Source organism: Pseudorasbora parva, chromosome 6 (assembly GCF_024679245.1).
Source record: "Pseudorasbora parva isolate DD20220531a chromosome 6, ASM2467924v1, whole genome shotgun sequence".
Lineage (NCBI taxonomy): Eukaryota > Metazoa > Chordata > Actinopteri > Cypriniformes > Gobionidae > Pseudorasbora > Pseudorasbora parva.
Genome location: NC_090177.1, coordinates 27,221,018 through 27,248,056, shown reverse-complemented (window position 1 = coordinate 27,248,056; position 27,039 = coordinate 27,221,018). Strand labels below are relative to the sequence as shown.

At 38.9% G+C, this 27,039-nt stretch overlaps 22 non-coding genes across 22 annotated transcripts; all 22 read right to left on the bottom strand.

Annotated features, from left to right (window-relative positions):
* Window positions 1-58: 58 nt before the first annotated feature.
* trnai-uau (transfer RNA isoleucine (anticodon UAU)) lies at window positions 59-152 on the bottom strand. The gene is made up of 2 exons: window positions 115-152; window positions 59-94 (listed from the first exon to the last, which is right to left on the bottom strand). It is a non-coding gene; the product is annotated as a tRNA-Ile (tRNA).
* A 230-nt stretch (window positions 153-382) lies between these two features.
* Window positions 383-476, bottom strand: trnai-uau (transfer RNA isoleucine (anticodon UAU)). Its single transcript has 2 exons — window positions 439-476; window positions 383-418 (listed from the first exon to the last, which is right to left on the bottom strand). It is a non-coding gene; the product is annotated as a tRNA-Ile (tRNA).
* Window positions 477-840: 364 nt separating this feature from the next.
* On the bottom strand, window positions 841-934 carry trnai-uau (transfer RNA isoleucine (anticodon UAU)). The gene is made up of 2 exons: window positions 897-934; window positions 841-876 (listed from the first exon to the last, which is right to left on the bottom strand). It is a non-coding gene; the product is annotated as a tRNA-Ile (tRNA).
* A 230-nt stretch (window positions 935-1,164) lies between these two features.
* Window positions 1,165-1,258, bottom strand: trnai-uau (transfer RNA isoleucine (anticodon UAU)). Its single transcript has 2 exons — window positions 1,221-1,258; window positions 1,165-1,200 (listed from the first exon to the last, which is right to left on the bottom strand). It is a non-coding gene; the product is annotated as a tRNA-Ile (tRNA).
* Window positions 1,259-1,621: 363 nt separating this feature from the next.
* Window positions 1,622-1,715, bottom strand: trnai-uau (transfer RNA isoleucine (anticodon UAU)). Its single transcript has 2 exons — window positions 1,678-1,715; window positions 1,622-1,657 (listed from the first exon to the last, which is right to left on the bottom strand). It is a non-coding gene; the product is annotated as a tRNA-Ile (tRNA).
* Window positions 1,716-1,945: 230 nt separating this feature from the next.
* Window positions 1,946-2,039, bottom strand: trnai-uau (transfer RNA isoleucine (anticodon UAU)). The gene is made up of 2 exons: window positions 2,002-2,039; window positions 1,946-1,981 (listed from the first exon to the last, which is right to left on the bottom strand). It is a non-coding gene; the product is annotated as a tRNA-Ile (tRNA).
* Window positions 2,040-2,403: 364 nt separating this feature from the next.
* trnai-uau (transfer RNA isoleucine (anticodon UAU)) lies at window positions 2,404-2,497 on the bottom strand. The gene is made up of 2 exons: window positions 2,460-2,497; window positions 2,404-2,439 (listed from the first exon to the last, which is right to left on the bottom strand). It is a non-coding gene; the product is annotated as a tRNA-Ile (tRNA).
* A 230-nt stretch (window positions 2,498-2,727) lies between these two features.
* trnai-uau (transfer RNA isoleucine (anticodon UAU)) lies at window positions 2,728-2,821 on the bottom strand. Its single transcript has 2 exons — window positions 2,784-2,821; window positions 2,728-2,763 (listed from the first exon to the last, which is right to left on the bottom strand). It is a non-coding gene; the product is annotated as a tRNA-Ile (tRNA).
* A 358-nt stretch (window positions 2,822-3,179) lies between these two features.
* trnai-uau (transfer RNA isoleucine (anticodon UAU)) lies at window positions 3,180-3,273 on the bottom strand. Its single transcript has 2 exons — window positions 3,236-3,273; window positions 3,180-3,215 (listed from the first exon to the last, which is right to left on the bottom strand). It is a non-coding gene; the product is annotated as a tRNA-Ile (tRNA).
* Window positions 3,274-3,637: 364 nt separating this feature from the next.
* trnai-uau (transfer RNA isoleucine (anticodon UAU)) lies at window positions 3,638-3,731 on the bottom strand. Its single transcript has 2 exons — window positions 3,694-3,731; window positions 3,638-3,673 (listed from the first exon to the last, which is right to left on the bottom strand). It is a non-coding gene; the product is annotated as a tRNA-Ile (tRNA).
* Window positions 3,732-4,094: 363 nt separating this feature from the next.
* Window positions 4,095-4,188, bottom strand: trnai-uau (transfer RNA isoleucine (anticodon UAU)). Its single transcript has 2 exons — window positions 4,151-4,188; window positions 4,095-4,130 (listed from the first exon to the last, which is right to left on the bottom strand). It is a non-coding gene; the product is annotated as a tRNA-Ile (tRNA).
* A 364-nt stretch (window positions 4,189-4,552) lies between these two features.
* Window positions 4,553-4,646, bottom strand: trnai-uau (transfer RNA isoleucine (anticodon UAU)). The gene is made up of 2 exons: window positions 4,609-4,646; window positions 4,553-4,588 (listed from the first exon to the last, which is right to left on the bottom strand). It is a non-coding gene; the product is annotated as a tRNA-Ile (tRNA).
* A 363-nt stretch (window positions 4,647-5,009) lies between these two features.
* On the bottom strand, window positions 5,010-5,103 carry trnai-uau (transfer RNA isoleucine (anticodon UAU)). The gene is made up of 2 exons: window positions 5,066-5,103; window positions 5,010-5,045 (listed from the first exon to the last, which is right to left on the bottom strand). It is a non-coding gene; the product is annotated as a tRNA-Ile (tRNA).
* A 363-nt stretch (window positions 5,104-5,466) lies between these two features.
* On the bottom strand, window positions 5,467-5,560 carry trnai-uau (transfer RNA isoleucine (anticodon UAU)). Its single transcript has 2 exons — window positions 5,523-5,560; window positions 5,467-5,502 (listed from the first exon to the last, which is right to left on the bottom strand). It is a non-coding gene; the product is annotated as a tRNA-Ile (tRNA).
* Window positions 5,561-5,790: 230 nt separating this feature from the next.
* trnai-uau (transfer RNA isoleucine (anticodon UAU)) lies at window positions 5,791-5,884 on the bottom strand. Its single transcript has 2 exons — window positions 5,847-5,884; window positions 5,791-5,826 (listed from the first exon to the last, which is right to left on the bottom strand). It is a non-coding gene; the product is annotated as a tRNA-Ile (tRNA).
* Window positions 5,885-6,248: 364 nt separating this feature from the next.
* trnai-uau (transfer RNA isoleucine (anticodon UAU)) lies at window positions 6,249-6,342 on the bottom strand. The gene is made up of 2 exons: window positions 6,305-6,342; window positions 6,249-6,284 (listed from the first exon to the last, which is right to left on the bottom strand). It is a non-coding gene; the product is annotated as a tRNA-Ile (tRNA).
* A 1,067-nt stretch (window positions 6,343-7,409) lies between these two features.
* Window positions 7,410-7,503, bottom strand: trnai-uau (transfer RNA isoleucine (anticodon UAU)). Its single transcript has 2 exons — window positions 7,466-7,503; window positions 7,410-7,445 (listed from the first exon to the last, which is right to left on the bottom strand). It is a non-coding gene; the product is annotated as a tRNA-Ile (tRNA).
* Window positions 7,504-7,866: 363 nt separating this feature from the next.
* trnai-uau (transfer RNA isoleucine (anticodon UAU)) lies at window positions 7,867-7,960 on the bottom strand. The gene is made up of 2 exons: window positions 7,923-7,960; window positions 7,867-7,902 (listed from the first exon to the last, which is right to left on the bottom strand). It is a non-coding gene; the product is annotated as a tRNA-Ile (tRNA).
* Window positions 7,961-9,352: 1,392 nt separating this feature from the next.
* trnai-uau (transfer RNA isoleucine (anticodon UAU)) lies at window positions 9,353-9,446 on the bottom strand. The gene is made up of 2 exons: window positions 9,409-9,446; window positions 9,353-9,388 (listed from the first exon to the last, which is right to left on the bottom strand). It is a non-coding gene; the product is annotated as a tRNA-Ile (tRNA).
* Window positions 9,447-9,808: 362 nt separating this feature from the next.
* On the bottom strand, window positions 9,809-9,902 carry trnai-uau (transfer RNA isoleucine (anticodon UAU)). The gene is made up of 2 exons: window positions 9,865-9,902; window positions 9,809-9,844 (listed from the first exon to the last, which is right to left on the bottom strand). It is a non-coding gene; the product is annotated as a tRNA-Ile (tRNA).
* Window positions 9,903-11,049: 1,147 nt separating this feature from the next.
* Window positions 11,050-11,143, bottom strand: trnak-uuu (transfer RNA lysine (anticodon UUU)). The gene is made up of 2 exons: window positions 11,106-11,143; window positions 11,050-11,085 (listed from the first exon to the last, which is right to left on the bottom strand). It is a non-coding gene; the product is annotated as a tRNA-Lys (tRNA).
* A 359-nt stretch (window positions 11,144-11,502) lies between these two features.
* Window positions 11,503-11,596, bottom strand: trnai-uau (transfer RNA isoleucine (anticodon UAU)). Its single transcript has 2 exons — window positions 11,559-11,596; window positions 11,503-11,538 (listed from the first exon to the last, which is right to left on the bottom strand). It is a non-coding gene; the product is annotated as a tRNA-Ile (tRNA).
* Between the last annotated feature and the right edge of the window lie 15,443 nt (window positions 11,597-27,039).

The window sequence follows — 27,039 nt, the reverse complement described above, 5'->3', positions numbered from 1 at the left end:
TTTCAAGTAAGACTCTGAAATGATTTGCTTCTATAACATCTCTTGCTTTCTAAAACCATGCTCCAGGTGAGGCTCGAACTCACAACCTCGGCATTGCTCTGCTGTGTACTGCCTTATAAGTACCGCGCGCTGACCGATTGCGCCACTGGAGCGGCTGACTCTGGGACATGTTACTAAACCCCATGTGAGAAAACAGAACACAATGGTATCCATTAGCCCTTGAATTCTCTTTTAATGAACAATGACGAAATAATGTTAGAACTTTTGCTTCACTTTTTTAAGAATTTTTCTAATTGCTGACAGCCATGCAATGCTCAAACAATCTTTTAAGTAAGACTCTGAAATGATTTGCTTCTATAACATCTCTTGCTTTCTAAAATCATGTTCCAGGTGAGGCTCGAACTCACAACCTCGGCATTGCTCTGCTCTGTACTGCCTTATAAGTACCGCGCGCTGACCGATTGCGCCACTGGAGCGGCTGACTCTGGGACTTGTTACTAAACCCCATGTGAGAAAACAGAACACAATCGGTGCATTTTAAATCTAGGCTACTAAGCCTGATTACACAAATTCTACCCGTAAGCCTCTCATGACGATTGTTTACTACACATTCTACCAATTGTGTACCTCTATTGAAGATACCTGTCCAATAAAAATGCTATGCTATCCATTAGCCCTTGATCTCTCTTTTAATGAACAATGAAGAAATAATGTTAGAACTTTTGCTTCACTTTTTGGAGAATTTTTCTAATTGCTGACAGCCATGCAATGCTCAAACAATCTTTCAAGTAAGACTCTGAAATGATTTGCTTCTATAACATCTCTTGCTTTCTAAATCCATGCTCCAGGTGAGGCTCGAACTCACAACCTCGGCATTGCTCTGCTGTGTACTGCCTTATAAGTACCACACGCTGACCGATTGCGCCACTGGAGCGGCTGACTCTGGGACATGTTACTAAACCCCATGTGAGAAAACAGAACACAATGGTATCCATTAGCCCTTGAATTCTCTTTTAATGAACAATGACGAAATAATGTTAGAACTTTTGCTTCACTTTTTTAAGAATTTTTCTAATTGCTGACAGCCATGCAATGCTCAAACAATCTTTTAAGTAAGACTCTGAAATGATTTGCTTCTATAACATCTCTTGCTTTCTAAAACCATGCTCCAGGTGAGGCTCTAACTCACAACCTCGGCATTGCTCTGCTGTGTACTGCCTTATAAGTACCGCGCGCTGACCGATTGCGCCACTGGAGCGGCTGACTCTGGGACTTGTTACTAAACCCCATGTGAGAAAACAGAACACAATCGGTGCATTTTAAATCTAGGCTACTAAGCCTGATTACACAAATTCTACCCGTAAGCCTCTCATGACGATTGTTTACTACACATTCTACCAATTGTGTACCTCTATTGAAGATACCTGTCCAATAAAATGCTATGCTATCCATTAGCCCTTGATCTCTCTTTTAATGAACAGTGAAGAAATAATGTTAGAACTTTTGCTTCACTTTTTGGAAAATTTTTCTAATTGCTGACAGCCATGCAATGCTCAAACAATCTTTCAAGTAAGACTCTGAAATGATTTGCTTCTATAACATCTCTTGCTTTCTAAAACCATGCTCCAGGTGAGGCTCGAACTCACAACCTCGGCATTGCTCTGCTGTGTACTGCCTTATAAGTACCGCGCGCTGACCGATTGCGCCACTGGAGCGGCTGACTCTGGGACATGTTACTAAACCCCATGTGAGAAAACAGAACACAATGGTATCCATTAGCCCTTGAATTCTCTTTTAATGAACAATGACGAAATAATGTTAGAACTTTTGCTTCACTTTTTTAAGAATTTTTCTAATTGCTGACAGCCATGCAATGCTCAAACAATCTTTTAAGTAAGACTCTGAAATGATTTGCTTCTATAACATCTCTTGCTTTCTAAAACCATGCTCCAGGTGAGGCTCGAACTCACAACCTCGGCATTGCTCTGCTCTGTACTGCCTTATAAGTACCGCGCGCTGACCGATTGCGCCACTGGAGCGGCTGACTCTGGGACTTGTTACTAAACCCCATGTGAGAAAACAGAACACAATCGGTGCATTTTAAATCTAGGCTACTAAGCCTGATTACACAAATTCTACCCGTAAGCCTCTCATGACGATTGTTTACTACACATTCTACCAATTGTGTACCTCTATTGAAGATACCTGTCCAATAAAAATGCTATGCTATCCATTAGCCCTTGATCTCTCTTTTAATGAACAATGAAGAAATAATGTTAGAACTTTTGCTTCACTTTTTGGAGAATTTTTCTAATTGCTGACAGCCATGCAATGCTCAAACAATCTTTCAAGTAAGACTCTGAAATTATTTGCTTCTATAACATCTCTTGCTTTCTAAATCCATGCTCCAGGTGAGGCTCGAACTCACAACCTCGGCATTGCTCTGCTGTGTACTGCCTTATAAGTACCACGCGCTGACCGATTGCGCCACTGGAGCGGCTGACTCTGGGACATGTTACTAAACCCCATGTGAGAAAACAGAACACAATGGTATCCATTAGCCCTTGAATTCTCTTTTAATGAACAATGACGAAATAATGTTAGAACTTTTGCTTCACTTTTTAAAGAATTTTTCTAATTGCTGACAGCCATGCAATGCTCAAACAATCTTTTAAGTAAGACTCTGAAATGATTTGCTTCTATAACATCTCTTGCTTTCTAAAACCATGCTCCAGGTGAGGCTCTAACTCACAACCTCGGCATTGCTCTGCTGTGTACTGCCTTATAAGTACCGCGCGCTGACCGATTGCGCCACTGGAGCGGCTGACTCTGGGACTTGTTACTAAACCCCATGTGAGAAAACAGAACACAATCGGTGCATTTTAAATCTAGGCTACTAAGCCTGATTACACAAATTCTACCCGTAAGCCTCTCATGACGATTGTTTACTACACATTCTACCAATTGTGTACCTCTATTGAAGATACCTGTCCAATAAAATGCTATGCTATCCATTAGCCCTTGATCTCTCTTTTAATGAACAATGAAGAAATAATGTTAGAACTTTTGCTTCACTTTTTTTGAGAATTTTTCCAATTGCTGACAGCCATGCAATGCTCAAAGAATCTTTCAAGTAAGACTCTGAAATGACTTGCTTCATCTCTTGCTTTCTAAAACCATGCTCCAGGTGAGGCTCGAACTCACAACCTCGGCATTGCTCTGCTGTGTACTGCTTTATAAGTACCGCGCGCTGACCGATTGCGCCACTGGAGCGGCTGACTCTGGGACATGTTACTAAACACCATGTGATAAAACAGAACACAATCGGTGCATTTTAAATCTAGGCTACTAAGCCTGATTACACAAATTCTACCCGTAAGCCTCTCATGACGATTGTTTACTACACATTCTACCAATTGTGTACCTCTATTGAAGATACCTGTCCAATAAAATGCTATGCTATCCATTAGCCCTTGATCTCTCTTTTAATGAACAATGAAGAAATAATGTTAGAACTTTTGCTTCACTTTTTTTGAGAATTTTTCCAATTGCTGACAGCCATGCAATGCTCAAAGAATCTTTCAAGTAAGACTCTGAAATGACTTGCTTCTATAACATCTCTTGCTTTCTAAAACCATGCTCCAGGTGAGGCTCGAACTCACAACCTCGGCATTGCTCTGCTGTGTACTGCCTTATAAGTACCGCGCGCTGACCGATTGCGCCACTGGAGCGGCTGACTCTGGGACATGTTACTAAACACCATGTGAGAAAACAGAACACAATCGGTGCATTTTAAATCTAGGCTACTAAGCCTGATTACACAAATTCTACCCGTACGCCTCTCATGACGATTGTTTACTACACATTCTACCAATTGTGTACCTCTATTGAAGATACCTGTCCAATAAAATGCTATGCTATCCAATAGCCCTTGATCTCTCTTTTAATGAACAATGACGAAATAATGTTAGAACTTTTGCTTCACTTTTTGGAGAATTTTTCTAATTGCTGACAGCCATGCAATGCTCAAACAATCTTTTAACTAAGACTCTGAAATGATTTGCTTCTATAACATCTCTTGCTTTCTAAAACCATGCTCCAGGGGAGGCTCGAACTCACAACCTCGGCATTGCTCTGCTGTGTACTGCCTTATAAGTACCGCGTGCTGACCGATTGCGCCACTGGAGCGGCTGACTCTGGGACTTGTTACTAAACCCCATGTGAGAAAACAGAACACAATCGGTGCATTTTAAATCTAGGCTACTAAGCCTGATTACACAAATTCTACCCGTAAGCCTCTCATGACGATTGTTTACTACACATTCTACCAATTGTGTACCTCTATTGAAGATACCTGTCCAATAAAAATGCTATGCTATCCATTAGCCCTTGATCTCTCTTTTAATGAACAATGAAGAAATAATGTTAGAACTTTTGCTTCACTTTTTGGAGAATTTTTCTAATTGCTGAAAGCCATGCAATGCTCAAACAATCTTTCAAGTAAGACTCTGAAATGATTTGCTTCTATAACATCTCTTGCTTTCTAAAACTATGCTCCAGGTGAGGCTCGAACTCACAACCTCGGCATTGCTCTGCTGTGTACTGCCTTATAAGTACCGCGCGCTGACCGATTGCGCCACTGGAGCGGCTGACTCTGGGACATGTTACTAAACACCATGTGAGAAAACAGGACACAATCGGTGCATTTTAAATCTAGGCTACTAAGCCTGATTACACAAATTCTACCCGTAAGCCTCTCATGACGATTGTTTACTACACATTCTACCAATTGTGTACCTCTATTGAAGATACCTGTCCAATAAAATGCTATGCTATCCAATAGCCCTTGATCTCTCTTTTAATGAACAATGACGAAATAATGTTAGAACTTTTGCTTCACTTTTTGGAGAATTTTTCTAATTGCTGACAGCCATGCAATGCTCAAACAATCTTTCAAGTAAGACTATGAAATGATTTGCTTCTATAACATCTCTTGCTTTCTAAAACCATGCTCCAGGTGAGGCTCAAACTCACAACCTCGGCATTGCTCTGCTGTGTACTGCCGTATAAGTACCGCGCGCTGACCGATTGTGCCACTGGAGTGGCTGACTCTGGGACATGTTACTAAACACCATGTGAGAAAACAGAACACAATCGGTGCATTTTAAATCTAGGCTACTAAGCCTGATTACACAAATTCTACCCGTAAGCCTCTCATGACGAATGTTTACTACACATTCTACCAATTGTGTACCTCAATTGAATATACCTGTCCAATAAAACACTGGGCTATCCAATAGCACTGGAACTCTCTTTTAATGAACAATGAACATATAGTGTTAGACCTTTTGCATTACTTTCTGATAACTCTTTTAAATAATGACAGCCATCCAATACTCAAAACAATCTTTAAAGTAAGACTCTGAAATGACCAGCTTCTATAACATCTCTTGCTTTCTAAAACCATGCTCCAGGTGAGGCTCGAACTCACAACCTCGGCATTGCTCTGCTGTGTACTGCCTTATAAGTACCGCGCGCTGACCGATTGCGCCACTGGAGCGGCTGACTCTGGGACATGTTACTAAACCCCATGTGAGAAAACAGAACACAATGGTATCCATTAGCCCTTGAACTCTCTTTTAATGAACAATGACGAAATAATGTTAGAACTTTTGCTTCACTTTTTTAAGAATTTTTCTAATTGCTGACAGCCATGCAATGCTCAAACAATCTTTTAAGTAAGACTCTGAAATGATTTGCTTCTATAACATCTCTTGCTTTCTAAAACCATGCTCCAGGTGAGGCTCGAACGCACAACCTCGGCATTGCTCTGCTGTGTACTGCCTTATAAGTACCGCGCGCTGACAGATTGCGCCACTGGAGCGGCTGACTCTGGGACAAGTTACTAAACACCATGTGAGAAAACAGGACACAATCGGTGCATTTTAAATCTAGGCTACCAAGCCTGATTACACAAATTCTACCCATTAGCCTCTCATGACGATTGTTTACTACAAATTCTACCAATTGTGTACCTCTATTGAAGATACCTGTCCAATAAAATGCTATGCTATCCATTAGCCCTTGATCTCTCTTTTAATGAACAATGAAGAAACAATGTTAGAACTTTTGCTTCACTTTTTTTGAGAATTTTTCCAATTGCTGACAGCCATGCAATGCTCAAAGAATCTTTCAAGTAAGACTCTGAAATGACTTGCTTCTATAACATCTCTTGCTTTCTAAAACCATGCTCCAGGTGAGGCTCGAACTCACAACCTCGGCATTGCTCTGCTGTGTACTGCCTTATAAGTACCGCGCGCTGACCGATTGCGCCACTGGAGCGGCTGACTCTGGGACATGTTACTAAACACCATGTGAGGAAACAGAACACAATCGGTGCATTTTAAATCTAGGCTACTAAGCCTGATTACACAAATTCTACCCGTAAGCCTCTCATCACGATTGTTTACTACACATTCTACCAATTGTGTACCTCTATTGAAGATACCTGTCCAATAAAATGCTATGCTATCCAATAGCCCTTGATCTCTCTTTTAATGAACAATGACGAAATAATGTTAGAACTTTTGCTTCACTTTTTGGAGAATTTTTCTAATTGCTGACAGCCATGCAATGCTCAAACAATCTTTCAAGTAAGACTCTGAAATGATTTGCTTCTATAACATCTCTTGCTTTCTAAGGCTTAGTCCACACGTACACGGGTATTTTTATTACCGGAGTTTTTCCTCCTTCGTTTTAAAAAACAATCGCGTCCACACAAGCACGGTTTAAAAAAAAAACTGTCCACATGAGAACGCAAAACTACGCTATGATTGGCTGCCTGATTTCCACATGGGTCCCATTCACTGCACCGATGCACATTGCACTGACTGAGGGATGCCATGGGCTGAACTGAAACCCTTCTACAAGTTCCTTTACTTTGGACTCAGTGACAGGTAACTGTATACACAGGTGCAGGGCCGAAGTGGACTGTATAGCTTCACACACTTGCTTTACTATTTTGTATTATTGCATTCTGGCGCCTTTGTTCTGCAATACAATGAAATAACTGAACATTTGTAGGATATCCATGAGATAAGCGCTGTTAGTGGAGTCCACCGCTTAGAATCGACTCACGTAAATCAAAAGGAGATGTGGAAAATCTGACGTCAAACAAAGGAGAGAACGGCGCGCACTTCAATTTAAAAAGCTGAAATCTCCGGTTTCACCATCTACACGACAACGCTGTAACCGGAGTTTCTAAAAATCTTCACCCTGGCCGGAGTTTTCTAAAAAGTCCGGTTTTAGTAACCGGATACAGCGTTTGCGTGTGGACGAACAGCCAAACCGCGTAGGAAAAGATGCGGTTTTGAATATACCCGTGTTCGTGTGGACAGGGCCTAAAACTATGCTCCAGGTGAGGCTCGAACTCTCAACCTCGGCATTGCTCTGCTGTGTACTGCCTTATAAGTACCGCGCGCTGACCGATTGCGCCACTGGAGCGGTTGACTCTGGGACATGTTACTAAACACCATGTGAGAAAACAGAACACAATCGGTGCATTTTAAATCTAGGCTACTAAGCCTGATTACAAAAACTCTACCCGTAAGCCTCTCATGACGAATGTTTACTACACATTCTACCAATTGTGTACCTCAATTGAATATACCTGTCCAATAAAACACTGGGCTATCCAATAGCACTGGAACTCTCTTTTAATGAACAATGAACATATAGTGTTAGACCTTTTGCATTACTTTCTGATAACTCTTTTAATTGATGACAGCCATCCAATACTCAAAACAATCTTTAAAGTAAGACTCTGAATTGACTTGCTTCTATAACATCTCTTGCTTTCTAAAACCATGCTCCAAGTGAGGCTCGAACTCACAACATCGGCATTGCTCTGCTGTGTACTGCCTTATAAGTACCGCGCGCTGACCGATTGCGCCACTGGAGCGGCTGACTCTGGGACATGTTACTAAACCCCATGTGAGAAAACAGAACACAATGGTATCCATTAGCCCTTGAACTCTCTTTTAATGAACAATGACGAAATAATGTTAGAAGTTTTGCTTCACTTTTTTAAGAATTTTTTTAATTGCTGACAGCCATGCAATGCTCAAACAATCTTTTAAGTAAGACTCTGAAATGATTTGCTTCTATAACATCTCTTGCTTTCTAAAACCATGCTCTAGGTGAGGCTCGAACTGACAAACTCTGCATTGCTCTGCTGTGTACTGCCTTATAAGTACCGCGCGCTGACCTATTGCGCCACTGGAGCGGCTGACTCTGGGACATGTTACTAAACACCATGTGAGAAAACAGGACACAATCGGTGCATTTTAAATCTAGGCTACTAAGCCTGATTACACAAATTCTACCCGTAAGACTCTCATGACGATTGTTTACTACACATTCTACCAATTGTGTACCTCTATTGAAGATACCTGTCCAATAAAATGCTATGCTATCCAATAGCCCTTGATCTCTCTTTTAATGAACAATGACGAAATAATGTTAGAACTTTTGCTTCACTTTTTGGAGAATTTTTCTAATTGCTGACAGCCATGCAATGCTCAAACAATCTTTCAAGTAAGACTCTGAAATGATTTGCTTCTATAACATCTCTTGCTTTCTAAGGCCTAGTCCACACGTACACAGGTATTTTTATTACCGGAGTTTTTCCTCCTTCGTTTTAAAAAACAATCGCGTCCACACAAGCACGGTTTAAAAAAAAAAACTGTCCACATGAGAACGCAAAACTACGCTATGATTGGCTGCCTGATTTCCACATGGGTCCCATTCACTGCACCGATGCACATTGCACTGACTGAGGGATGCCATGGGCTCAACTGAAACCCTTCTACAAGTTCCTTTACTTTGGACTCAGTGACAGGTAACTGTATACACAGGTGCAGGGCCGAAGTGGACTGTATAGCTTCACACACTTGCTTTACTATTTTGTATTATTGCATTCTGGCGCCTTTGTTCTGCAATACAATGAAATAACTGAACATTTGTAGGATATCCATGAGATAAGCGCTGTTAGTGGAGTCCACCGCTTAGAATCGACTCACGTAAATCAAAAGGAGATGTGGAAAATCTGACGTCAAACAAAGGAGAGAACGGCGCGCACTTCAATTTAAAAAGCCGAAATCTTCGGTTTCACCATCTACACGACAACGCTGTAACCGGAGTTTCTAAAAATCTTCACCCTGCCCGGAGTTTTCTAAAAAGTCCGGTTTTAGTAACCGGATACAGCGTTTGCGTGTGGACGAACAGCCAAACCGCGTAGGAAAAGCTGCGGTTTTGAAAATACCCGTGTTCGTGTGGACATGGCCTAAAACTATGCTCCAGGTGAGGCTCGAACTCACAACCTCGGCATTGCTCTGCTGTGTACTGCCTTATAAGTACCACGCGCTGACCGATTACGCCACTGGAGCGGCTGACTTTGGGACATGTTACTAAACACCATGTGAGAAAACAGAACACAATCGGTGCATTTTAAATCTAGGCTACTAAGCCTGATTACAAAAACTCTACCCGTAAGCCTCTCATGACGAATGTTTACTACACATTCTACCAATTGTGTACCTCAATTGAATATACCTGTCCAATAAAACACTGGGCTATCCAATAGCACTGGAACTCTCTTTTAATGAACAATGAACATATAGTGTTAGACTTTTGCATTACTTTCTGATAACTCTTTTAATTGATGACAGCCATCCAATACTCAAAACAATCTTTAAAGTAAGACTCTGAAATGACTTGCTTCTATAACATCTCTTGCTTTCTAAAACCATGCTCCAGGTGAGGCTCGAACTCACAACCTCGGCATTGCTCTGCTGTGTACTGCCTTATAAGTACCGCGCGCTGACCGATTGCGCCACTGGAGCGGCTGACTCTGGGACATGTTACTAAACACCATGTGAGAAAACAGGACACAATCGGTGCATTTTAAATCTAGGCTACTAAGCCTGATTACACAAATTCTACCCGTAAGCCTCTCATGACGATTGTTTACTACACATTCTACCAATTGTGTACCTCTATTGAAGATACCTGTCCAATAAAATGCTATGCTATCCAATAGCCCTTGATCTCTCTTTTAATGAACAATGACGAAATAATGTTAGAACTTTTGCTTCACTTTTTGGAGAATTTTTCTAATTGCTGACAGCCATGCAATGCTCAAACAATCTTTCAAGTAAGACTCTGAAATGATTTGCTTCTATAACATCTCTTGCTTTCTAAAACTTTGCTCCAGGTGAGGCTCGACCTCACAACCTCGGCATTGTTCCGCTGTGTACTGCCTTATAAGTATCGCGCGCTGAACGATTGCGCCACTGGAGCTGCTGACTCTGGGACATGTTACTAAACACCATGTGAGAAAACAGAACACAATCGGTGCATTTTAAATCTAGGCTACTAAGCCTGATTACACAAATTCTACCCGTAAGCCTCTCATGACGAATGTTTACTACACATTCTACCAATTGTGTACCTCAATTGAATATACCTGTCCAATAAAACACTGGGCTATCCAATAGCACTGGAACTCTCTTTTAATGAACAATGAACATATAGTGTTAGACCTTTTGCATTACTTTCTGATAACTCTTTTAATTGATGACAGCCATCCAATACTCAAAACAATCTTTAAAGTAAGACTCTGAAATGACTTGCTTCTATAACATCTCTTGCTTTCTAAAATCATGCTCCAGGTGAGGCTCGAACTCACAACCTCGGCATTGCTCTGCTGTGTACTGCCTTATAAGTACCGCGCGCTGACCGATTGCACCACTGGATTGTTTACTACACATTCTACCAATTGTGTACCTCTATTGAAGATACCTGTCCAATAAAATGCTATGCTATCCATTAGCCCTTGATCTCTCTTTTAATGAACAATGACGAAATAATGTTAGAACTTTTGCTTTACTTTTTTTGAGAATTGCTGACAGCCATGCAATGCTCAAACAATCTTTCAAGTAAGACTCTGAAATTACTTGCTTCTATAACATCTCTTGCTTTCTAAAACCATGCTCTAGGTGAGGCTCGAACTCACAACCTCGGCATTGCTCTGCTGTGTACTGCTTTAAAAGTACCGCACGCTAACCGATTGCGCCACTGAAGCAGCTGACTCTGGGACATGTTACTAAACACCATGTGAGAAAACAGAACACAATGGATGCATTTTATATCTAATCAACAAAGCCTGATTACACAAACTCTACCCGTAAGCCTCTCATGACGAATGTTTTCTACACATTCTACCAATTGTGTACCTCAATTGAATTTACCTGTCCAATAAAACACTGGGCTATCCAATAGCACTGGAACTCTTGTAATGAACAATGAACATATAGTGTTAGACCTTTGCATTACTTTCTGATAACTCTTTTAATTGATGACAGCCATCCAATACTCAAACAATCTTTAAAGTAAGACTCTGAAATGACTTGCTTCTATAACATCTCTTGCTTTCTAAAACCATGCTCCAGGTGAGGCTCGAACTCACAACCTCGGCATTGCTCTGCTGTGTACTGCCTTATAAGTACCGCGCGCTGACCGATTGCGCCACTGGAGCGGCTGACTCTGGGACATGTTACTAAACACCATGTGAGAAAACAGAACACAATCGGTGCATTTTAAATCTAGGCTACTAAGCCTGATTACACAAATTCTACCCGTAAGCCTCTCATGACGAATGTTTACTACACATTCTACCAATTGTGTACCTCTATTGAAGATACCTGTCCAATAAAATGCTGGGCTATCCATTAGCCCTTGAACTCTCTTTTAATGAACAATAAAGAAACAATGTTAGAACTTTTGCATCACTTTCGGAGAATTTTTCTAAATTCGAGACTCGAAGTCATAACCTTGGCATTGCTCTGCTGTGTACTGCCTTATAAGTACTGCACGATAACCAATTATGCCAAAGGTGCTGCTAACAGTAGGTGCATTTACATGGAGCACTGTAATCCAAATGAAAATGCTCCATATAAACACCTCAATCGGAATTAAAATGCCCAAACTGAATGAAATTGTAATCGGTTTGAGAGGGGTGCGATAAACCTTTTCATGAACAGATCAAACTAAAAATGTCACCATGTAAACAACCTGACCCGATTTCTTTGTGTCCTTATATGACGTGATACACAGCGCACGCCTTCACCACTCACACGCAGGCTATAATGCTTACAAGAGAGGAACTTTCATTTTTCTGAGGGGTAATGTTAAACTTTTTATTAAGTTATATTTTTATTACGTTTTGTGTTTGTTTTATTTTTTGTCATAATAAATCACATTTTTATGCACTTGAGTCCTCACCTTAGTTTTCTTTAGTTGTATTGTAATATGGATACAGATACATCTCCAGAGGGCAAGAGAGAGATACAGCACCGCATGTGTTATGCACTGTAGGATATTTAGTTTTTGGTTTAAGGTAGTTAAGGTAGGTTATTTTATTAAAGTAATCTGGTTAATTGTTTTTCCTTGGTGTTTCACCCCTGAACCCTAGACCTTAGGTCACAACTGCATTTAATAAACAGCTGCACTTGGATCCTCTGTCTCAGTGAAGTGTTTTGTAACAGAAGACCACACAACAAAAGAATGGTCTGTAATTACCATGTAAATGCAAAATGGTAGATGGATGCTAGCATGACAAACATTTAGATGCTATGTCAATACAAAAAAAAATCTGTTTACAATCTGTGTGAAGACTTCTTTAATGCTTAACTAACTAGCAGAAGACACTAGCCAGGTTTAAATCCATGTTCCGCAGGTGGGACGCATTGTACCCTATTAGACCTGTTCTGTTCTATGACTTTTGTGATACAATTCACCTTAAAGGTGCTCTAGAATGAAAAATTAAATTAACATTGCCATAGTGAAATTGCCTCCTACTTCTTATGTAAATCTTGTAAATCAAAAACACCACAGAAAAATAAGTGCTTCTCAACATAAACCCAACCGTGACCAGAAGCGTTGGGGATCATTTATATGCACGCCCCCAAATATTTGCATCTGTCCAAACATGTTCATTGTCAGGCGGAAATGACAGAGCCAAATCATCAGGTAAACAAGCTGCTCGCATGGACACACTTCATGTTCTAGGCTCTTCAGGAGAAGCAAGGACTGTTCTACCCTTCCCACAGATACAAAAATGTCAACAGTCATTGATGATGTTTATAATGGGATACCACAACAATTTAATTAAAGATCGTTAGTTTGTTCGGCCCATTTTATCAAGCTTCGCTCAGCGTCTTAAACTGAAGAAAGGGGCAACTGTATTCCTGCAAGCAGTAAGTAGCGATTTTATCCACTTATTGACTGTTAAAACAATTTCTGATTAAATTGAAAGTTTCTTAGAGAGACAGCATTGTCTAGATAACGCAATATGCTAGTACAGTTACATCAGGAAACACCAAGTACCATACAAAACTAAATAGTGTGTCTAATGACAAAGGGTTATATTATTTTGTATTACAATATACAACCGTAGATACTTTCCTTCATTTAGTTATTTATTTTATTACTCCCTGTGGATTTAAGCCCTTAGTTTCCTCAGTTAATTGTTCTGTATCATTTCCGTTTGCTTGGTTGTCTATATGTTCTGTGTCTCCTGAGATTTGTTATTAAAGACTGTTCTTTTGGATATTTGGTGTGCACTCAGACTACTACAGCCACCACCCATTACACAAATGTGAAGGAAAAGGTAGTTAAGGTTAATTTATAATCAGTTATTGGGAAGAATTTAGCTGAAAACTACACTAAGCACTAGTTTTGACTAAAAGGACATTTCAATTATATTTCAAGACTAATCACAATACTTGACTGGCAAAGTAAAACAGGAGCAGATAGCAGATCATTCTAGATAGTAATTTATTCCATAAATATTTATTCTGCTGTTGGAATATATCTGGAATCTGTTATACATTTCAGGGGACATCTCTGACATTTGTATTTTTCTGCATATATTGACCTTCACCCTTTTGGAAATGTGCAACAGCGCTGTGGTGGCATTCTAATAATTACACAGTGATTCACACTCTGGTACTTATGAAATATCATCAAATATAAACAAGTTCCGTCTAAAAGAAATGGGGGGGGGGGGTAAAAAATTGTGCAAAGGTTTACTGTGCAGATAAGGGCCATTTGAAATCCAGTTACAAAGTCATGCATGACACAGTACACTTAAACTCCTTATGAGACAATATGACCACTGCTTTGTACGCAGTATAATAATAATCGCCACAGCCCCAATCTAAACTTAAAAGTAATCTTAAATTCCTTAAAATGCCAAATCTAATCTCAAATGCTTGACATGTAAACAGTTGTTTTCCTCTCTGGCATGCACTCTTCACCAACTAAGTGATAGCAGTTATTGCTAACAAAGTTCAGCCGGCTGATTTAGACTGTGTATTTTCCTACTTAAAGTTAAGGATGCCATCAGGGAAAACATTATTGTATTGAGTATTCTTAATGAAGAACAATAGAGCTAATCTGTAAACACTCGGATGGAGTCATTATCTTGCAAGATAAATCAACATTTACATATCATCCACAGGGTCTTGATCAAGCTTTTACTAGCAAACTCTGTATGTAAATATGCTATTGAGACAAAACTTTAGCAACATGTAGTAGTGGAGGCATTTTAAAATCAGATAATGACTAGAAGAATGGTACCCAACCCTTAAACGCTCACACTAAGAGCTTAACGATAAACCTCAGCATGAACAGACTTTATTTTATGACTTTACAGCCAAATCAGTGATGGTTTACTGTGGCTGGGCCTCACTGCCTCTAAGCCATTTCACAATCTGATGGTTCTTGATTGGATGCGATATCATTTGTCAGATGGTTAGATTGAAAAGAGTCTGAGATAGGTGAATGTGGTCCTTAAAGAATAATCTAATCTTTATTTCATTGAGTAGATGTCCTTGTTGTTTGGCATAATCTGCTACAATTTGCTTTTCAGAATGAAATGTCTACCTTAAGAAGCTGTGATAAAAAAAAACAGTTGTTGAAGTTGGCCAGGATATTTGTACGCTTGCCAAATCTTTTATGGAGAAAGCGGTACTGCCATTGTTTTTTGAGCATGAAGCTAGGGTTATTTTTTTCTGGTTATTTAACAATCCTTGAATCCAGATAAATTTACTTAAAGGTGTCAAGAACTGGCTTTTTTATTTTTGTATACTGTTGTCTGAGGTCAACTAATGATGTTTGTGTGGTTTTTACATTCAAAAACATCATAACTAATAAGCAGAGGTGGGACAAAGTCATTGTTATGCAAGTCACAAGTAAGTCTCAAGTCTTTGCCCTCGAGTCCCGAGTCAAGTCGAGTCAAAGATGAGTCAAGTCTCGAGTCGAGTCAGAAGTCAAAGCCAACAAGTCTTAAGTCGAGTCCAAGTCCTACCATTTTAGTTTCGAGTCACTTCAAGTCATCTTACCACAGAAATAAAAATTATACAAATCATGCATGTCTGTAAGATTTGTATTTATTTAAACCTCTTTTTATACAATGACATTAAGCAAATAGAGTAAAAAAACAGAAAATGTAAATTTTCACAGAAAATGCTTGTATTTCAACAGCATATTGCACTAGAACAATGCACAGCAGCTTCAGTCCTGTATTGTGTTGACCTCATATTGCAAAACAGTTCAACTTTCAAATAGATATGTGTCCTTTTAGCCTAAACTTAGGGCCATTATGGGAATATTGTTTAGCTTATTTTTGGTTTAATTTGGTTTACTTTAATAATTTAATTTATTCAATTATTTTGTTTTGCTATACTTTTTATGCCAGCTTGCCATGGCCCCCCTAGCATCCCCTTGCGGCACCCAGGGGTCCCCGTCCCCACTTTGAAAAGCACTGCTATAAAGCATATGACTTCAGTTTCTGGAGGGAAAGAGCTTTCTTATGACTTGTGAAGCAGTGAAAATATTCTTAATATTGCACACACTGAAATTGAAATATTATCTATCGTATACCGTAGTGTATAATAGACAATGAATATTGACACAACAACATTGATATGAGTAAAGAGTAGTTTCAAATACAACATGTGAGGCTATAAGGGATTTTCTGACATCTGTTTCATTTTCTTCTCAGGTATGAAGAATACCTAGAGGGTGGGGGGCCCAAAACAAGCCCAATATTATTATATTATTTAATAATATCAGTATAATTTATGATCAATAATGTATCAATAAATGAGCCTGCAACATATTAAATTGAAATCTCGTGGAGTTTAAAAAGCAAATACAGATGGGATTTTACAAAATTCTTCAAGTTGCAATAAAGACTGTGAACAGAAGAGGTTTGGAGATGGAAAAAGAGAAAAAGTGACGTGAAGTTTTATGGTAACTCCAGTCGGAGTTATTGCACACATATTAGGAGCAGTGGTGAACATGAACACTATAAACCGTAAAAAGGATAAGCCCTGCATCTCAATGTGCAATCTGCTCTAAATAGTATTGAAAATTAAACTAATGTCACATAGCTACTTTTTAGGATTATTATGCACTTTTTTTTACAGTCTATGATTGGGAGTTGGTGCACAGGAAAACACTGTGAGCGCTGCAATATAGAGACATGTTTATAATAATATACATTCGAACCATACCTACTGTTATTATTAGTAGCCTATACTTTTTTTATTATTTATTTTTATTTTTATAATAGCCAAATAATAATAGTCATAATAAATAGCCTACATTATGAAAAATATTTTTTAAATTAAATTAGGTGGCTTACCTCCCTGTTTCCTCTCCATCTCTGTATATCTCTGCTGGTTGCATTGTTTGATAAAAAAAAATAATGTATTCGTCTATTTACGTCTACAAACTATCATTACATTTATAACATCACATGCCTGCACGTTGAACGCGATTTTTCTTCAAAGAGGGGAAGGAGGCGGGATGTATGAGGACGAATGAATACAGCACCTGTATCGTTGCACTATGGTTATTAGCTGTGAGAAGACAGTGTCAGGTAATGTATTTGGACAAAACAGCGACCATAAATGTAAAGGAACGAAGTTGCTTGTCATATTTTCCTAACAAGCAACCACATTTTTTCAAATAAGCAAAAACCGCGACCCGCAACTCGAGATTTTTTACCGCGACTTGCCAAAAAAAGAAGCCCAAATAAGTCACGTTTTATACGCGGACTTGGTAGCTATGGATACTGTCGAATCAAACTAATGTGGGACTACAGTGATTGGATGTCGTGCTGGCAGCGCGCGTGCTCTCTGCATGCATACAGGTGCAGCTTTTTTTCACTGAGAGCAGCCCTGCCGTGTGAAAGAAAAATTGCCAAAAAGTAGCAAGTCTTCTCGAGTCATAAGGCTCAAGTCCAAGTGAAGTCACGAGTCATTGATGTTAAAGTCCAAGTCGAGTTGCAAGTCTTTGTACATTTTGTGGAGTCGAGTCCAAAGTCATCAAATTCATGACTCGAGTCTGACTCGAGTCCAAGTCACATGACTCGAGTCCACACCTCTGCTAATAAGTAATAGGCTATTTTGTACACTGGTTTTGAGGCTCTTGTCTGAATGCTGTTCGACTTCGAAGTAGACGCCCACGGCTAGGATTAGATAAGATTTGCATATTTAATGAATTTCAGCTCCCCTGTCAGTTCGTTTCACATGAGGGAGGGGTTTATTTGAAAGCAGAACAATTCCGGGAATGATTCTCTCGATCACAGGGCTTGTAAACCTCTTTATCAAACAAACACAATGATTTATTTCTCATCCACCCACGACTGGAATATTTTTTCTTTATTACATGGCCTGCACGATCGGTCGAAATAAGCGCGAACCATGCGCACACACACACACACATGCGCGCACATGCCCAGATCAAGAAATAAATATTATTTCACTATTTGATATTTACCGGCCTGCCGACGGGCTTAGGTTTTGGTAGCCCGTCTGGAAAACACACAGCCACGGGACTACTATTACATAATAAAGACGTTTTACTTACATAAGTTTGTTGCCCCATTCACGATCCAATATAGAAGGCACAACATTGTGTCTGAAAATCCAGCACCTGGGACTTCTTTACAAACAATTCCGCAGTGAAATGAAGTGAACAAACCTACACCCTCTTCCCCACGTGAGCTGGAACTTCATTAAAAATAAATGAGGTATCACACATTCCTAATAATAGGATCCGAAGCAAGCTTATGCAGTGACTGTGTTCTTCCACAATATCTTGCTGTCTTCTTTGACGTGTTTATTGCTGCTGGCTAGCTTGATCCGATGAGTCGGTGGGTGAGGTTACTGAATTACACATGCTTATTATTCTGTAGAGGTTTGAGGTCTGTTTCATCGCACGATGATGTAAGGATGAAATACAGAATTGTTTTCTGGGCCTGGTGTCTATAAAAAGCTATAAAAGAATAACAAGTTTTCAGCTCTGAAACTTACAGGATAGGATATTCTTATATTACCATGCCCTTTTATATATCAAAAGCTCAAGGGAAAGTTTATTTCTCAATTCATCAACCCTTTAAGATTTTCAGAGAACGCATCTTTAATGTCAGTCTTACTGCAAGTGAAAATAAGAAATTTTGTATAGAATAAGAAAAAATTCTGTCAAATTGTTTTAGGATATAGAATAATATAAATACATAAAAACTCATGCTGCTTCTCTGGGCAATTTATCATGTTTTAAGGATTTTTAGTTTACAAACTCCTTAAGAAGTATTTTTGCAGTGTGTGTGTGCTGAACAGCAGAAATATTCAGAGCCAATCAAGGCACCTGGCAGCTGGTTGGCACATGCCTTCAGATGAACACACCCATGGGAATCCACATGACCCTATGTCATTCATCCAGTGTCCTCTAGTGTCCACCTATTCTCCTGCAGCAGAATACACCAACGAGACAAACTCCTTCAAAATTCTTATAATCAGTTGTAAATTCTGGAACCACCACGTCTGGCACAAATTACTATATTCTGCGCCACGTTACTTGGGTCATGTCCTTTTGGAATATGGCCAGAACAACCAAACATCTTCGAAATTTTTGCAAAAAAATTTTTTTTGTTCATTTATATAATATTAAAAGTAACAAAGAAAAAAGTACAAAAGAAATAAAGTGTGTTTATGTTTTTGCCAAGGTCCTGGAATAATGAAACAATAACAAAATCTGATACAGACATAAGCAAATATTTGGATTCAAATGAATTCCAATGTTTTCATCAACGCCTCAAACTGATACTAGAATGTAGAGCCTGCATGTTTAACTGATACAACTGAAAAAGGAAATTAAAATGAAAAATCTTACCAACGCTGAGTAGAAAAATATGAGCACGAATGAGTCTAACGCAGCCTTGGCTTTGTTCACACTGGTGTTTTGACACTTGTAAGTAATATTTTCTTAGCTATCATTTGTATTCCCATATACAGTGCTGAAGAGAAAATGCTATATATCCTTTTCATCTCCCTGTCACCAGACAAGCACAACTATTTATTAAATCTGTTAGCAGTTCTCAATAGCTCTGCAAATCCACATGGCCTTACAACACGGTTGATATAATTAAAATTTGAAGAATTAAGAAACCATAAACTCAATGGGAAAAGAAGGATTTGTTCAATGGAAATATTTATTTACAAACACCCACACATGTTCAATGATGATGATATGATGGTCAGATTTCACCTCTTTATCTGCAGAGACTAAATGTTATCTTATTATATGGTTACCAGTTGTAACAACATGAAAACAGCAAATATACAAAAAACACACCATCTGGCTAACGTCTCTCATTGGAATCACACCAGGGTCACTGTCAGAGATAGTGGGGTCAACCACTGAAAATTTCACATATGTGAGTTACATATGAGGAACCACAATTGATTGATTCTAATAAGGCAGTTAAGTAATGCATTATTTAATTTAAAAATATTGCATCTAAAACATGAACCTTTGCTTTAGTGAATTTTAGAAGGTTAATCTAATATTATTTAATAATTATATAATAAAAAAAATGATGGGCACAATGATGGATTAAATTCAGTTAAAGGGATACTTCACTGCTTTTTCATATGTTATTCCCTTAACTAAGACAAGTTGATACATACCTCTCTCGTCTGAGTGCGACCAAACACCTCCAGGTTTTCCCTATTTAAATACAGTTACACGAATAGTTGAACGACCTATGGTGATATAAAATAAAACGTGGAACTATTCTAAGCGGATTAAAAAGGAGAACTATAATGTATGGCGGAATAGCACTTCTGAGAGTACTTCGACTCTGCGCAGTAAAAAGTCACGGCTGAAAAATCCTCCCTCACATCTCCCCCTCCCCCCTATTGACAGAAATGAGAGGGAGGGGGAGATGAAGCCTTCTTACTATATCTCAATCAATTAATTATAAACAATATAACAATAACTGTTTTTTTTCTGCACAACAATAATTAAATATTTGATGGCTGAATAAGATAAACAAAAGAATAGGAAGCATCATCACCAAAAAATTTGAAACAGCTCAGCGATTTACTCCACTTTCACTTGATGGTGGATCTGGTGAAGAACCTCAAAGATCCAAATATTGATTTTGAAGATGTTAAAAATAATGTATTTGGGAATATGCTAAAGACTCGAATATGTAATAATGATTGACGAAACATTCATGCATTTAAGGGTTAAATTATATGTTACCACATGAAGAAAATATTTAGCTTTTTACAGTATTGTTCAAGACCCTATAATGAGGGGGACCCAATAAACCCAACCAGCAGAAGAAAAATAAATCTGATGCTGGCCACTTAGCTCACTTCCAAAACAAGTTGTATCACTGCCTATCTCTCAATCTCCTCAGGTCTCTATGAGGCTTAGAGGTGTGAAAGTAAAACAGTGAAATATGATCAGTGGGATGCAGTGGTAGCAGATGGATGATCTTGTGGTGACAGGTGGACATATGAGATTGGTGGTGACATGAGCAGTTAGGCTCCATGATTTAAAGATGAGTGTTAAAGTAGGATTCCAAGAAGTCCAGCTTATAGAGATATCACTTATTATTGCACTGTCAAGAACAACACCTGGGAACAAACTTCAGAAGATTGTGAACACAGAAAAAAAATATGAGCAAGCGGGAGAACCAGGGCCGTCGCTACTGGGGTGAAAGGTGGTGACAATTATAGGGGCCCATTGCCCAAGGGGCCCACTAAATCCAGGAGATATTCTATGTATTTCCCAACTCATGAATCAATATAGTACATTTGTATGCCTGGGAGTTAATTGAATACAACAAAAACATGTAATTTAGGCTAGTTAAAGAAGTTTTCCAAATTTCCTCTCTCCACTCCCTAAAAATAGTTTAGTCTGAAGGTTAATTAGTGAATAGAACCAATAAGAGTTGAGGCTGCAATTGAAGTTAGAAAAAGTTAGAGTGTAAGTTATTCTGACTGAAAACGGTTACATGCTCAAAGTCCCAATCTTTTTCCGCTATTGTGTAGTTTGCTGGTTTGATTAAACATGCAAAAAAATAAACATGCATGTCAAAAGGATTACAGACTTGCCACGGCCCGTGTGATTGCGCTTCAATCAATTTTATTAGTATGTCTTGCACATTAATATGCTTATGCTTAATGCCATTGTTTTGATATAATATTTATATGCAACTTTGCCTATAAAATAAGTTTTGATAGAAATTTGTTTAAGGTGCGTGCATGGCACCAGATGTGTGCCTCCATCCCATCGTATATTAGCTTGACAAGCCAGACCCACATCAAGATGTTTGGTCTGGAAACTCACCATTGACAGGCGGGGCTCAATCCGAGGGGCGGGATAAACGGTTGTCTTTCATACTCCCTCTGCACTCAATTGGATAGCGCTACAACCAACCAGACCAACATGAAACAAAGATAGTTGATAGATTCAACGTTCGCCGTATCCGTTCGGCAAAACTCCAAACACATCTCTCCTTCTTAAAGGGTTCCTTCAGCGATTAACATATGGCTTTGTATCAGTGGAAACCCTGGAGTATATTCAAATGATCGTGCTCACCCCTCTTATATCCCCCTGAGACGAGAGATTTATGCATTTTATTTCTGGAAAATTCCTCTCGTGACGCAAATTGACGATATTTGCGTCACGAGAGGAATGTTTGCCCAGAGCCTAAAGACTACAGCCAGCAGAGGGAGCCATTTCCGCATGTTTTCAACTCGAGCATGGGGAATGGAGATCACACTTACAGCACAGCTCAGCTACAGGCATTAATTTAAACGGATGCTAAGCAATGTAAGTGTTTTAACTTCTCAAATTAATTTCTATGAAAGTTAAGCTTCCAAAGGCATGAACTGAAAACGCGTTGTGAATGTATGCCGCGAATGTGGTCGCGATTACCTCAGTTCTCATCACGAGAGCTCATCTGCTCATTTATGACGTTAAATGTAATCTGACTCCTAATCTGAGTCTGCTGTGAGACTCACGCGGCAACTCGATCATTATATTGAACACACGGTCAGTATTTAATTGTACTTTCTGAACTCAGTCACTGTAATCCAGTAGCGGTGGCTTTGGGAATGGCCTCACAGGGCAGCGAAGCATTCTGGGAATTGTAGTCTTTCATCCCCATGAGACAAAAATACATTTTCTGTCTTTTTTCTCAGTCTAGAAAGCACCAAATTCAAAAATAATTTCACATTTCTACTACATTAATGACCCAGTTTAAATACAGATTCATCTTCCCAGCGCTGAAAGAATGACTTCAGTGTCGTTCTTTTTTTTTTTTCTCAAAGAAAAGCTTAACTACAAGTCTTCCAGAGTCAAAGCCGATTCGAAAGACCGCAGTTCGCCAGCTTCTTTGTTTCAACTCTGCCATCATGTTAAGCCCTGCCCACCGACTCTACACATTGATTGTTAGATCATTTTTCTGGCTAGTGATTGGCCTGACCAGAGTTTTTTTTTTCCATCTCAGAAGTCTATTGAGAGTTGCTAGACGGCACTCACGGCAGATTAGATCTGCTGCCACTAGGGTGCATCTAGATTTCTAGGCTAATCATATATGATATGAGTGAACGGAGTTGGGGGCAAACGTCAATGTTTTTTCAAGGGGCCCAGTATTCCCTAGCTACAGCCCTGGGGAGAAATAATAATTTGACATATAAAATAAAAGTTGCCAACATTTTCAACAAACAGTGTGGCATGTTTTGGCAGTGCTTCATGTTTTTTTTTTTTCTATGGGTAAGCCAATCAATGTCATCATGCCATTCATATATGTCACCGGAAATAATATAGTCCAGACAAGAAATGTACATCATAAGCGTAATAGAATGATTTAAATTTTGACTTGACAAAAATAGAATGGGAATAAATAACTGCATTGCCTTGCATGCTGGATGTAGAGGTAGGAAGTTGGCAGCCTCATGTGACAGGAAGGAAGTGAATACCTTTTTCTTTCTTGAAATCCTTTATTTAGTTGTTTGCTTGCATGTCATTGAGGCATAAAATATGGATAACATCTTACATCTAGAAAAAAAACACACAAAAGGAAAATGACAACTATACACTGCGGAAAATATAGTTGCCGGTGAGCTTAAACGGGCTAAAAAAAGTATATTTTTTTTGGCTCTCACATTGTCACAACTTTCATGCTGTTTTTGTTAAATGTTGATAAAAAAATGTTAAAATGTTTTTTCGTCAAATAAAAAGTAATGTAAAATTGCCTGAAAATAATACATTTAATCTAAATATATTTTCGTCAAAATAAAATAAAAATTATAACTACAAAACAAAAAAACTCTGATTCTGGGAAATTTAACCTTTTTTAATAACAAGACACATACTTCGACACAGATCATAAAACACAACTTAAATTATAATAACAATCCATAAGCAATGGACTTCTTGACCTAGTTCACTGCAGATTCCCACCTCATTACTGACACACATGTACAGAATGCTCAAAAGCTCATTTAGCCTCTGGGTCATCTGAGGGCCACTTTCACTGAAGGCAAAGACAGCTGACCTCCTGCTGCTTTATACACCTCTGAGAGAAATACCAATTACTGACCATATCACAGCGCCATCAAGACCCCAAGCCTTCTTACATCAGCATGTTAACTTCATCTTCCATTATACCCTGGTCTACACAAGCACATATATGAGCACACACTGCCAAAGCTGCCATGTTTATGATGCTTTTGTGGCCCCCGGGGTCTCAAAGGACCCTTCAAAAGCATGCCTAAGGGAGGGAGGGAATTAAAGTGGATAGAAGAGAAGTACTTCATCCCTTGTATGTTTAATCACACCACTGTGAAAGGAGTAGCAAAAAAAAAAACACGCTAATCAAAGTGCCTCAACAGTCTGTGCTGCATTATGCACACTACAGATTGCCCTGAGTAATTATATATTTCAAAATAGGCTCTTTCACTGCCACTAGAAACAAAATTGGAGAGAAATGAAAGGGGGCTATTTTCTGAGGATGAAGCTTGGTTGCTGTCAGTGGGCAGAAAGGGTGTGAGTTTGATTTATGATTGGCAGTGACAAATTCACATGAAATACCTGAGATTTAATTTAAGGGATATAAGTCTAAGCCCTTTGGTGACTTTATACGTGAAAAATGTTGGCATTCTAGTAATAATTTAAATGAAATGCAAATTAAAGGTGTTCCATATCAATGAAAATGTACTGCAAATCTAACAATTGTGCACTGCTGTTGTGCACTTGTGCTAATGGGGGTTAATTTGGGGTGCGTCCTTTGTTCCACTGTCCACGAAAATGCGTATAAATAGTACGAGTGTGCAATCTCAAATGTATGGGCCAAAATGAGTTTTGGCGTGCATATGGTACGCTGTTTTTTCAAGTGAATATGATACGCACTTTATGGCGTATTATACATACGAACCCCCCACCCCACCACCCAAATCCTACCCAAGAGCATGTCATATGCACGCCATAAAGTGCGTATCATATGCACGCGAAAAACTGCGTAGCATTTGCACGTCAAAACTCATTTTGGCGTATCCATTCCATGAGATTTCACACTCGTAGTATTAATACGCATTACCACGAGATCGTGTCAGTTTATCAGTGGGAATCAGCATAAATACCCAAAATACTCAGAAAATCACTCAGGTATACATCCTTTTAACATTATCTGTAGAAAGTTTCCTTTTTGTTTGAGTGAACACACTTCATTTAAATTGCAGTATACTGCCTATTCCACAAAAATGCAGTTTGAAAAGGAATTTTCCGTATATTGATTTTTCACAGGTGTTTTATATTTCAAATTACGCATTGCAGTATGTAACTACTGGTATTACTGAACAACAGCAGAACTGATATTTTTTCTTTAATCTTATTTAAAGTACATTATGATAAATACTTTGATTGTTTCGTATACCTGTAATATTTAGCTGTGAATTAACTGTCTAATGTGTTTACGCTGAAACTTCAATCGTGTTTAATTATATGTGGTGAATTGACTCGCATGTTATGTTTCACACCTCAGAATTTCTGTTCAGGGAACATATTAAGTATCGATGCTATTTGGTGTTCTGGTCTATTTGCACACTTTTTAGGGAAGGAACGTTTCAGTGCAATTTTGTGATTGAGACAGCCCTTATAATGGCTGACTTCCTGATCCGTGTCCTAGGTATAGCTGATTGAGATGCACTGTATATGATTTACATAACTGGGCATATGATTAGACACTAAAACAACAGAGGCAGCATGTAAAACTAAATGGTGCGATCAGCAGGCACAATTCATTAATAATGCATTTCCCCTCTGTCTGCTTTACAATACCCCTGCCAAAAGGTCAAACTTAAATGTCAAAATATTATCATCTTCCAGGTATAAACCATTTATTACTATGACTTCTGCCCAGACAGTGACAGTGAGATTAGCTTTTACCATAGTCTAATGTGGAGCACAAACACTTTTCTACTAGGAATTAATGGCATCCCACTTGCATCCCCTTTTATTAAAATACACAAAATTGTATTGCCTGATGAATATTCGTTTTGTCAGACATACTCGCTGCAGAAGCCTAAAATTTGTGTGCTCAAAAGAATATTACTAATTATAAACAGAAAGGAAGACGCAAAAAATGAATAACTGTTCTAGTCTGGATATGCCACAGACAGCAAATTTATGCATTTACAAAACTGTACAAATTTGTATGCAACCTGTTGTGTTTATAATGTTTCATATTTTAGGCCTATGCAGTTTCATATAATGCCAAAAGTATACTTTGGCCGGCTGCATTCCCAGGGGTTTTCATGCAGCACGATTTTTATGTTTGTGCTGACGGTACGTGTAAAGTGGTGCATGAGGGATTTGACTGCTTAAAGGTGTCATGCCTTTTTTTACGTTGTCTGAGGTGAACGTATGACGTTCACATGGTTTTTACAAGAAGTGGACTTGGAAGTAAACGCCCACGGCTAGGATTGGATAAGATTTGCATATTTAATGACCTTCTGCTCCCCTGCCAGTTCACGTGAGAGGTTGTTTTGAAAGCGGAAACTGAAATGATTCACGGAACGTTATCAAACAAACACAATGATTTATCTCTCATCCAAACGCGATTGATTGGATTTTTTTTTTTTACTTGGCCTGCCAGATCAGTGGATATAAGCAAGAACCGAGTGAGTCAAGAGAGTGAACACCACAGATCAAGAAATGAATGTTATTTCACTATTAAAAATTCACCGGCCTCCTGAGGGCTTCCGTTTTGGTAGTCCATCTGGAAAACACATAGCGGGATGTTGGGCTTTGCGAATCTTGGCCCACACTTGTCCGAGTTTGAACCCAAATCACAATGAACCAACAAAAAAAGGATTCTTCAACCTGACACATAATCAATACGATCTGTAACAATGCAATACTATCACATATAAAAAAAAAACATGTTTTACTCAAAAGTGTGTTGCACCATTCCTCCTGTCGGGTCCATTATAGAAGACACAGCATTGTGTTTTGATCTCAATATGTCTGCAAATCCATCTCGACCTGAGACTTGTTTACAAACAATTTGGCAGTGAAATGAAGCGAACACACGTACAATGTCTT